Source organism: Anolis carolinensis, chromosome 3 (genome assembly GCF_035594765.1).
Source record: "Anolis carolinensis isolate JA03-04 chromosome 3, rAnoCar3.1.pri, whole genome shotgun sequence".
NCBI lineage: Eukaryota > Metazoa > Chordata > Lepidosauria > Squamata > Dactyloidae > Anolis > Anolis carolinensis.
Window position 1 is genome coordinate 71,986,591 of NC_085843.1, and position 11,601 is coordinate 71,998,191.

The window sequence follows — 11,601 nt, forward strand, 5'->3', positions numbered from 1 at the left end:
AATGGAATGGGGGCTGACTGAAAACTGGCAATGGAAATGGTATGAGTTTTTTTCCAAATGGCACACCCCTAGTACAGATAATACTTTCTGCTGCCTGACAGGCACAGAAGGTGGACTTATTGTCTCCAATTAGTCCCTTTATCAGTGAATTTCTCTACTTTTCCACAAATCAGAAATATTTAGAAGATTTGACTTCCAATTCAACTGCAAAGGAATGAAATCATGTTCTCACAGCTCTCTGATGAGAGGAAGAAAAACCCAGTGGTTGCTGCAAGGCAACAACTGCTAAACAGCGGTGAACTATGACTCTCCTTGTAAAGGAGAGTCATAGTGCACTAGCTTGAACCTCCAAAAAATGACTTTAATGCACTAATTTGTGTGGTACACATACAGTCACTGGAAAACCAATAAGCCACAATGATTTTAAATTGCAACAAGGCTATTGCCTTGGGAACAAAGCTTCAATCAAAGTCAAATTTCCAGCAAAGAAATTAAACAGACAACAAAAAAACAGCTCAAGGAAGTCCTTTGAGGTAGGAGATTTAATTATGGTTAACTTTCTTTCAAATGATAACTCTACTGGCAATATAACCACAACAGGAATATATGTTTAACTGATCCAGAGCAGCAGAAGAAATATCTTTCCTTATCTACTTTACATGTTTTGAGTTGGTTTTGAAAATATAACTCTACCTAAGAGATACTGGATCATTTAGCTTTCAGTTTCTTTTTCTCTCTTGGTAAGCAATATTATAACCATTAGGAGATACACTTTGAAGGAATATTCTTGTTACATGATTAATTGATTTGGACTACCATAATATATTGAGATCAACATTATATTATATCGAATCAAGAAAAAAAATCTACTTCATAATATAAAAAGTGTATTTTGGAACTATATAATTATTTAAACAAATTTTCACTTGGAAAAGAAATAAGCAAAGGTTAGGAGAGCCCCACACTGTTTTGACTACATTCAATATCAAGATCACACCTGAATCAACAAAGTGCAATACATGTCTACAAAAAGAAAAACTGAGACACAGTGAGAATAAGCGATTTAATATTTAATACCTACAAGACTATATGACATTTATACTATACCCATACAAATTAAAATAATTGAAATAACACTACATAGAAGACATAAGACTGAAGATACAAGAGAATGAAGTAGGATGGTTGCTTATCTGTAACCATGTTTCTTCGAGTGGTCATCTGTGAAATTAGTACATGTGATACCTGATGCACCTGTGCAGCAATCAATGGAAACCTCTGGAAAGCTTTCAGGCTTGTGGCTGGGTCCCACCCACCCTCCAGAGGAGGTTATATAGGTTGTAGAAGGCCCTGTAGCTTTAGTTCCCTGCCGCTGTGTTGCAGCTCGAGGACTGAGCATATATTGCAGGGAAGATGGGCAGGGCTGTGCTAATTTCACAGATGACCACTCAAAGAAACATGGTTACAGGTAAGCAACCATCCTTTCTCCTTCATGGTCTCTGCTGAAATTAGCACATGTGATAGAATAACAAGCCCCAAACCTTGGATGATGGGCATCATGCCAGTGCTGAGAAGAGTACTGCCCTGCCAAAGGCAACGTGCCTTCTTAATTGGACATCCATCTTATAATCATGGCAAACGTCATGATTGCTGCCCAGCAAATGTCCTGCAAAGGGACTCCGCGAAGGTATGCTGCCGAAATGGCAACAGCCCTTTTAGAATGGCCTCGAAGGTGTGGAGGCAGCTATCTGCCCAACATCTGATAGGCCAACTTGATTGTTGAAACCACCCATGCTGAGAGGTGTTGGGGGAGACAGGCAAGCCCTTAGCATCATTCCGATACTTTAGGAACAGTCTTGGGGACTTTCCAAGTCTTTTGTCCTGTGCAAATAAAAACATAATGTTCTCCGGACATAAAGTAAATGCAACACCCGTTCCAACTTGGTAGACAGGTCCTGAAAGAAAGCAGGAAAAATTATTTTTTGCTGTAAATGAAAAGCAGTTGCAACTTTTGGTAGAAAGACAACGTCTGTTCTCAACACAAATTTATCTCGATGAAAACGAAGATAGGGCTCATTCGCCGCAATGCACATAGCTCACTTGCCCTATGAGCTGATGTGATTGCAACTAAAAAGGAGACTTTACATGAAAGGTAAGATAGGTCTACTGTAGACATGGGTTCAAATGGTGGTTTTGTTAGTGCACCAAGTCGAGCTGCCATGAGGGGGGGGGAGAGACTGGCGATCAGAGGTTCCTGTAGCCCCTCAAGAATAGTTGTACCATGGAGTCCTGGAACCACGAGGCACCGCCTTTCCTACTATGGCAAGCAGAGAGTGTGGCAAGATAACACTTTAATAATGAGAAGACTAAGCCGTCGTCCACCAGTACAGTGAGGAAATCAAGCAGGACAGAGGTAGGTGCTTGGAAAGGGTCAACCCCTTGTTGAGTGGCAAAGGCAGTGAAGCGGTTCCATTTAGTATCATACGAGCACTGAGTAGATGGACGGTGTGCCGCATCTATCAGGCGAGTCACTGAGCTGGAAAGTGGAGGGGCCAGACTCACCATGCCATGAGGCGAAGGAGGCCAAGGTCTGGGTGGCGTATGCGGCCGTCCTGGATGGTCAGCATATCGGGCAGGTTGCCTAGGGGGAGAGACTCCCCTGCAGCCATTGAGCTCAGGAGTGAGAACCAAGGCTGTTGTGGCCACTTTGGTGTGATTACAATGTCATCAACATTGTCCATCTTGGCAATTACTCTGGTGAGGAGAGGAATGGGTGGGAAGATGTATAACAGAGGGCCTTTCCAGTTGTACAGGAAGACATCCCCTAGACAGTCCTGTTTTGCACCCTGCAGCATTCTGGAGCAGTAGAGGTCACACTTAGTGTTCTTGGGGGTTGTGAACAAGTCAATGTCTGGCTGGCCCCACCTCTGAAACAGCAGTGATGCTGTGCGAGGATGAAGTGATCACTCATGGGTCTCGAGTCCATTCCTGCTGAGCTTGTCCGCCTTGCTGTTGTCCTGGCCAGGAATGTGTATGGCAACAATTGTTATGCCCTTTGGAATGCACCAATGCCAAATGGCGAGTGCAAGCTGGAGCAGGGCCCAATATCAATTGCTGCCCTGTTTGTTGAGATACCAGACTGCTGTCATGTTGCCTGTACGTATCTGAACAGTACATCCGATGATGGAATGCTTGAATGCACAATGTGCTTCCTGAATTGTCATGAGTTCCAAGGCATTGATGTGGAGTTTGAACTCTGCTGGCGACAAAATGCCTTGAGCTATCTTGGAGCCAGAGTGGGCTCCCCACCCTTGCAGGGAGGCATCAGTGGTAATTACTGCTGAAGGCCCCGGAGGACAGAATGGCATGCCCACACGGACATTGTGTCGCAGTGTCCACCAATGGAATGATCGACATACTGCAGGTGGGACAACTAATAGTTGTCTCTGCTGTGGCAATGGGGGTTGAATTCCTGTAGGAACCAGGCCTGCAGAGGACGGAAGTACAGGCGGGCATATGGCCATATGACCGAGTGTAGACTGGATGTGACTGGCTTGCACAGATGGTGATTGAATCACTTTCTGGACCGCTGACCGAAGGTTGTAGAATCGGTCTTCGGGGAGGTATGCCTTGCCCTCATGAGAGTTGATCTGAGCCTCTATGAATCGTATGTCTTGTGTGGGCTTGAGGTGGGACTTTTTTAGATTCACCACAAGTCCTAGATCCTGCAGGAGGGATAAGGTGAATTGAATATGCTGTAACCACTGTGAACGGGAGGCCCCAACCAATAACCAATTGTTGATGTAGGGAAACACCGTGACACCCTGGAGTCACAAGTGATCCACCACCACAGCCGTGCATTTAGTGAAAACATGTGGCACTGTGGAAATCCCAAAGGGAAGAACTCTGAAAGAAAAAGCCCTGTGCCCTATCTTGAGAGATAGGTATTTGTGGTGGTGTGAAGCTATGGCTATAAGGAAATAGGCATCTTTTAAGTCTATAGTATATACCTCATAACTTCTGAGGATGCCTGCCATAGATGTGGGTGAAACATCAGGAGAGAATATATCTGGAACATGGCCATACAGCCCAGAAAAAACACACAACAGCCCAAAAAAATCTGTTTGGAAAGATAACGTTGAAACATTTCAATGGATCACTAGCGGAAAATAGGGTCCTTAAAAAACATCAAAACTTCTGCCAAGCCAATTGGAATAAACCTGGAAGCATCAATATCCAAGAGGTATGTATTATTTGTTTTATTCCATATTTAAGGGACACAGTTCTCCAAAACGGTCAAAATATAGATTCAGTGCTGTAACTTAGATTAGTGGGGCCAGGGTCAAGGTTACTTATAAAATACTTTTTATAAACACTTTGTATGGTTGTTAAATATTATAACTAGTAGCAGAGTTAATTATAACCTTACACTAACCTTACAAAAATTAAGGATTCTTGAAGATTAAACAGATTTATGTGTGTACTAGGGGTATGCATTTTTTTCATTTGTCATTGTAAGTTGTATCAAATTTGATAAATTCATACTTAAAAGGCAATATCTGACATCAGGGCATGGCCTGCACCAAAAACTTAAGAATCCAAAGTTTTTTGTTCGCATTATGTAAATCTTGGAAGTCTCCCAAAGTCACCTTTCCTCTTTCTATTAATGGGGAGGGAAAGCAGAGAACAATGTTCACTGTTGAAAAGACTGAGAAAGCACAAAACTCTGGAACTTTGAGATGAAGGTGTTACTGAGGCTGAACAGGATTGTTTTTTGGACAAATCAGTGACAGCGGATGTAACAGAGCTTCTGGAATTACCCAATTAGTTACAAAGTTCTATTTCCACAGATACCAGTTCCACAGTTAAAGAAACCCTTAAAAGAAAGTACGATTCTTACATGACTGTTGGATTCACTGAGACCCCTAATAATAAATCTCAGTGTGTAATTTGTGTGTTCGATCATATTTAGCAGCATTTTATTGAGTGGGGAGAATATTTATGGGAACAATGACCTATAACCAAAAAGCATACCAAAGCAATCGAATCACTTCGTCACACGGGCTGCTGAAATTGCCATACATCATGGCAAATCCAGCAACCATCGTCTGGGGGGCATGGAGAACCAGTCACGCCACACCCTGCATTGCCTGGTTTGACAGGAAGCTGATCCCGTGTTGCCACTCAATGCCATATGCCGGTTCCACTCTAGATGACTCAGCCTAGTTTCTGCAGCAGTTTAAAATAATATCTTAGGCCTGAATGCTATTGTTACTACACACTAGAGTAGACCAACTGAATTAGATGTTGAATTGTGACTCCACACTAATGTAAATCCCATCTGTTGGATAAGGCTATTCAAATTTCAACTAACAATTTTAAGGTCATAGTCTCTAGCGGTTTATGAAAAATGGACTGATCTTTTGCTGACTCAAATGTATTTGATCGTTTATTATCACATTTCTTCCTTTAGAGAATGGCGGGGTACAATTGCAGTAAATAAATAATAAATAAATACATTTATTTAAAATATTTCTGGGACCAGGGCTTTGGAAGCCAAAGCCTGACAGGTCACACACAAAAGAGAGCATTTTACCATGATGTGAGTTGCTTGTCATAATATGGTAGTCCCTCTCCCTCTCTGAAACAGCTTTTTCCATCCTGTGTGAACACAATTCATCCAGCACTGTAGATTTGAATGAAATAGTTTAGAGCAATTAATACCATTCCTCCATCATTACTTCTTTATTCTGGGTTGCAGTCCCTTTATTGTATTATTCATTGTATTTTTTTATTTTGGAATGTAGATTTCCAAATGTGCACTCATGTAGGAAAGGGTCCAGTGTCTCCAACAATTATATTCATAGGTTATGACAAAATCATAATAAGGGGGAGGAAAGTATAATACAATTCAGCAATATAATAATTTCTTAGGTTGTATCTTCAGGTCACTTCTGAGTTATGGTGACCCTAAATCAAATTAATCACAGGGTTTTCCGGGGCTGGGAAGGTTTGGGAAATCAGACCTTGGTCATTAAAATCACAGTCATAGTCCAACACTCAAAGTTACAGGAAGCTAACTTTGATTGGACATTAGAACAAATTTATTGACAGAATGAACAGTTTGGCAACAGAACGAATAAGATCATGGAACCTCTCATAATTGACCCTCTTCTACATGAGGGTTTCTGTGAATAGTACAATTTTATTCTTGGATGTGTCCACATTCATAGAATATGAGACAACAGGTGTGTGGCAGTGTAATGGCAAACTGGCCGTATGAAAGATCTATTTATAAACTTTTGAACTTCAGTTGAAATCACAAGACTGAGAAGAGGGATGGTCTGTTCCTGGGAGCTTTTCTCTTCTTAGGGTTTCAGATTGGCAAGTATGTGAATGGGAGTTCTGCATTCAGTTCTGGGGTACTCGTTTTAGGAAGGATATAGAAAAGTTGGAATGGATTCAGAGAAAGTTGCTATGGTATATGGAGAACAAAACATATGAGGAAAGCTTGAGGGAACTTGGCATGTTAAGAATGAAGAGAAGGCTAAGCAGCCCATGATTGCACTCTTTATATATCTAAAGTTCTGTCATAAAGTGGAGGGTGAAGGTTTTCTCTACTGTCCCAGAGGGTGTAGCCTTGTCTAATAGTTTTAAGTTACAGGAAGTTAAATTTTGATTGAACATTAGAACAAATTTCCTGACAACATGAGCAGTTTGGCAATAGAACCTGTCATATTGTGGGACCTCCACATACACGTTCATGTAGGAGAGGATCCAGTACCTCCAACAACCTTCTCAAAGGCTGTGACAAAATCATAATAATAAAGGGGAGGAATGTATAACACAGTTCAGTATTTTAATCATTTGTTTATTTATATCTTTAGATCATTTCAGAATTATGGTGACCCTAAATCAATGAATCACAAGGTTTCCTGGTGCTGGGGGTATGTGACCCAGTGGGTTTGGGAAATTGGACCTTGGTCACCAAAGTCATGATGATGATGATGATGATGATGATGATGATGATAACAACTTTATTTATACCCCTCCTCATCTCCGCAAGGGGACTCGGAGAGGCTCATGGTCATAGTCCAACACTCAAATCACTATACTACATTGTATTGTAATAATACAATTCATAAACCCATTGCTATGAGATAGGCAAAACATTAGTATGTCAAGCTTATTTATGCAAACAGATACAATTTTATTTCTGGAGTTATCAAGGTAAGTTCATATACACAGAACATGAGACAACAGGTAAGTGGCATAGCAATGGCAAACTGACCATATGCAAGATCTTTTGGATACTTAGCCCCTCAACTCCTCTTTTAGCCCACCTGTAAGGGATTACTCAGCTGCATCAGTCATGTACATGTGGCTTCATCACATTTTGAATACAACTGGTCATGTAAAAAGATAAAGGTGGGGACCTCTTGTGATTCCCCACTCTTCCCATGCAAACAGACACAGCTAGATAATTCTTTTGCTTGGGTATGGGCGACATTCTCCGCTCGGATGTTTTTGCACAATAAAGGACACAACACATTGCAAATGTTTGGGTATAAACTGGCCACAACATTTTATTGGATACAGGAACAAGGGTTGGCTGCCATGCATGGGTCCCGGATCGCAGATCGGTCAGCCCGTTGCTGCTTGATCCAGAAACAACATCGCAGGCGCGACCGAAACAAGACCCGGTAATCGGTACCAAAGCGCCGCCCAGTGACCGCGATGCTACTCCCTCCTCCTGCCAATGAGGGGGGGGAGTAAGCATAGCTGATCCGGGGCCCATGCCACACGCCAAAACAGAGTTGTGACGAAACGAAAATAGCATAACGATAACAATAACACAATTAAATGTAGGGTGGGTGGGATGGCAAGCAAACGAATGGCCAACTGCTGCTCACGGCTCCTCCCAGGGTTTGGCAGTGGCGGGGCCCGCCCCTTAGAGAGCACCTGACCAATGGTGGGCAGGGGCGGTCCCGCCTTGGGTTGGCCTAGAGGCCCAGCGGCGGGAAAGTTTCCCGCCGCCCCAAGGGCCTCTGGGAAGAAGAACCCACCATGGCCGCCATTACAGGGGGCGGGGGCGCCCCCCCCCCCCCCCGCAACAGGCCTGGCCTGGTGAGTCAGGCCATGCTTTTTGCTTGGGTATGGGCGACATTCTCCGCTCAGATGTTTTTGCACAATAAAGGACACAATACATTGCAAATGTTTGGGTATAAACTGGCCACAACATTTTATTGGATACAGGAACAAGGGTTGGCTGCCATGCATGGGTCCCGGATCGCAGATCGGTCAGCCCGTTGCTGCTCGATCCAGAAACAACATCGCAGGCGCGACCGAAACAAGACCCGGTAATCGGTACCAAAGCGCCGCCCAGTGACCGCGATGCTACTCCCTCCTCCTGCCAATGAGGGGGGGGAGTAAGCATAGCTGATCCGGGGCCCATGCCACACGCCAAAACAGAGTTGTGACGAAACGAAAATAGCATAACGATAACAATAACACAATTAAATGTAGGGTGGGTGGGATGGCAAGCAAACGAATGGCCAACTGCTGCTCTCGGCTCCTCCCAGGGTTTGGCAGTGGCGGGGCCCGCCCCTTAGAGAGCACCTGACCAATGGTGGGCAGGGGCGGTCCCGCCTTGGGTTGGCCTAGAGGCCCAGCGGCGGGAAAGTTTCCCGCCGCCCCAAGGGCCTCTGGGAAGAAGAACCCACCATGGCCGCCATTACAGGGGGCGGGGGCGCCCTCCCCCGCAACAGGCCTGGCCTGGTGAGTCAGGCCATGCTTTTTGCTTGGGTATGGGCGACATTCTCCGCTCGGATGTTTTTGCACAATAAAGGACACAACACATTGCAAATGTTTGGGTATAAACTGGCCACAACATTTTATTGGATACAGGAACAAGGGTTGGCTGCCATGCATGGGTCCCGGATCGCAGATCGGTCAGCCCGTTGCTGCTCGATCCAGAAACAACATCGCAGGCGCGACCGAAACCAGACCCAGTAATCGGTACCAAAGCGCCGCCCAGTGACCGCGATGCTACTCCCTCCTCCTGCCAATGGGGGGGGGGAGTAAGCATAGCTGATCCGGGGCCCATGCCACACGCCACAAAAGGAGGGTGGGATCCCCCACTCTCCTTGCCGCCAACCCTACCTTCTGTAGCCAACAAAATTACTGTACTACGCCCACTGCCATAGTTTGCCGAGCTGCCATGCAGCTAGTCTTTAATCCAGTGTCCCGACCATCCGCGTTGTTATCAGGCCACCATAGCCCATGCATCCCTTCCTCAGCGGCTCAGCAGCCTGCTTGGCACCATCCTGCCGTGTTGTTCATCTCCGCCGGTCACCGTTGGTTACCGGTCCTCGTCCTCCGCTGGCCTTCCTTCTTTCCTTGCGTACCTGAGGGGAAGGAAAGGAGCCGGCAGACCTCGTAGCCTCTATCATGAGGCTAGGCCTAATGTACGTCGCGTATGCCAATGATTTCCACCTCCACATGGCTTTGATAACATCCACCGGCACCCCACCTGCCGCCGCTGTGGTGGCTGCCCCAATTCTGAATGAGTGACCCCCATATTCAGCTGCAAGGAGACCCAGTTCCCGCATGGCACTGCGGAATACGGCCATGAATTGGTACCTGGTCAAAGGGCTACGGTCCTGGTGGATGAACAAGGTACCCGGGGACTTGCTCCGAACAGCTAGGAACTTGGAGAGTGCCTGGACCAGGCACAGGTGACCCGGTTCCAAGCCTAGTATGTTGAGAGCCGCACCTATTCCCCCTTGGTCTGTCTTGGACTGCCTCACCCGAATGACTAGGGAGTTGTGTCTGATGGCTACATCCCTGAGCTGGAGTACCCTACCCGATCTGTCCGACTTGGAGTTGGCCACAACCTCCCCTAGCCAGAGGGCCCCGAAAAAGGCAGTGGTGAAAGCTGCGGAAAAAAGCTTCACCTCATAACGTGAAGAGCAAACGAATGGCCGACTGCTGCTTTCGGCTCCTCCCAGGGTTGGGCAGTGGCGGGGCCCGCCCCTTAGAGAGCGTCTGACCAATGGTGGGCAGGGGCGGTCCCGCCTTGGGTTGGCCCAGAGGCCCAGCGGCGGGAAAGTTTCCCGCCGCCCCAAGGGCCTCTGGGAAGAAGAACCCACCATGGCCGCCATTACAGGGGGCGGGGGCGCCCTCCCCCGCAACAGGCCTGGCCTGGTGATTCAGGCCATGCTTTTTATATCCCATCAGCATGGCTACTGATTCAGGAATTTCTCTTAATTCACTTCCTTACTTAACAAAGTCTTAAATTTTAGGCAGACCAAGACTTGATTTACTCCTTTATCTTTAATCCCTTTCTTGTGTTCTGTGTTTGCTCTTTCCTTTTTTGTTAATTCACTTTGTTCTTCCAGGTCAAGGATTAGATCAATAAGGAAAAGGCACATTATGTACTCACAGCTCATATTTCTCTGATTACGGCCCTTTCTTTCTATCAATCCATGACTCCTCTTAATTCTCTAAAAAATTTTTTAAAAAACAACCCTGAAAAGTTACTTTTTTCTGAGCTTCAGAATGCTAGTTGGAGGGGGTTGAAGTAAAAAAAAAAAAGCAGTTTTCCGCAATGTAAAGCCACACATTCCAACTCTAAAAGCATAATAAAGGCAAACAAACATATTGCAAGCAAACAAGAAAAGGCATAACTTGAGCATCCCTTATCTGGAATTCCAAAATCCAAAATATTCAACTTGTAATTATCATAAGCAACACCACACTGTAGGATGTTTATGTGTGTGCCTCCATTAGCACAAATATTTATCAGGAACAGTGAAAAGAATGAAAAGGGGATTTTGCCTAAATTCTCGTCATTTTCATTTTTCAGTATATACATTCAATATTTGGAGGCAGCACGTCCCAAAATGCCATGGAAATTGGTTTTGAGTTTTACTTTTATCTCATAATATGAAGAACAAAGGCTTTTTTAAAAATACTGAAAATTGTGATAAATTATTTCTGCTCACTAGCAGAACTTTGTGAATCTGAAGGGGAAAGAATTTAATGCATTCTATCTAATGGGTTTGAAAAAGGAACTATGCACTTCAAACACTTTCAACAAATATCAAGTGAAGAGAATGCATAATATTTTATAATATATATGAAGAGAAGTCAGAGCACTGCCCTCAAGGTACACTTTATATTATTATTAGTTTAACCTACAGCTAGTGCTATTAACATCTGCATTCGCTCAAATACTTTCCTTCAAGTGCTAGAGCTATCTTAGACAGGGGTCATTCCAAGAGGTATGTGTGTTTGCTATAAGAACTACTTTTTATTGGTATTTGTTGCTGTATCTCCAGTTTAAAAAAATCCCAATTATATTTTCTCTATCTTCTGATTTTCAAGCTGTTTCTCTTCCTTTTCTGCAGTATTTCAAAATATTTCATTCTTACATCTCCCCCCCCCCCCAAACCAATATATATGCTATTATGGGATTTGCATACCCTCCAAGTGTCTCAGTTTGGTAGAAACAGTTCCTATTAATCCTCTATTGTCCCACTTTTTCAGTTGCTTTTAGAATATTGCTCTACCTCCTTCACAAACATTCTCCTTTTGTCC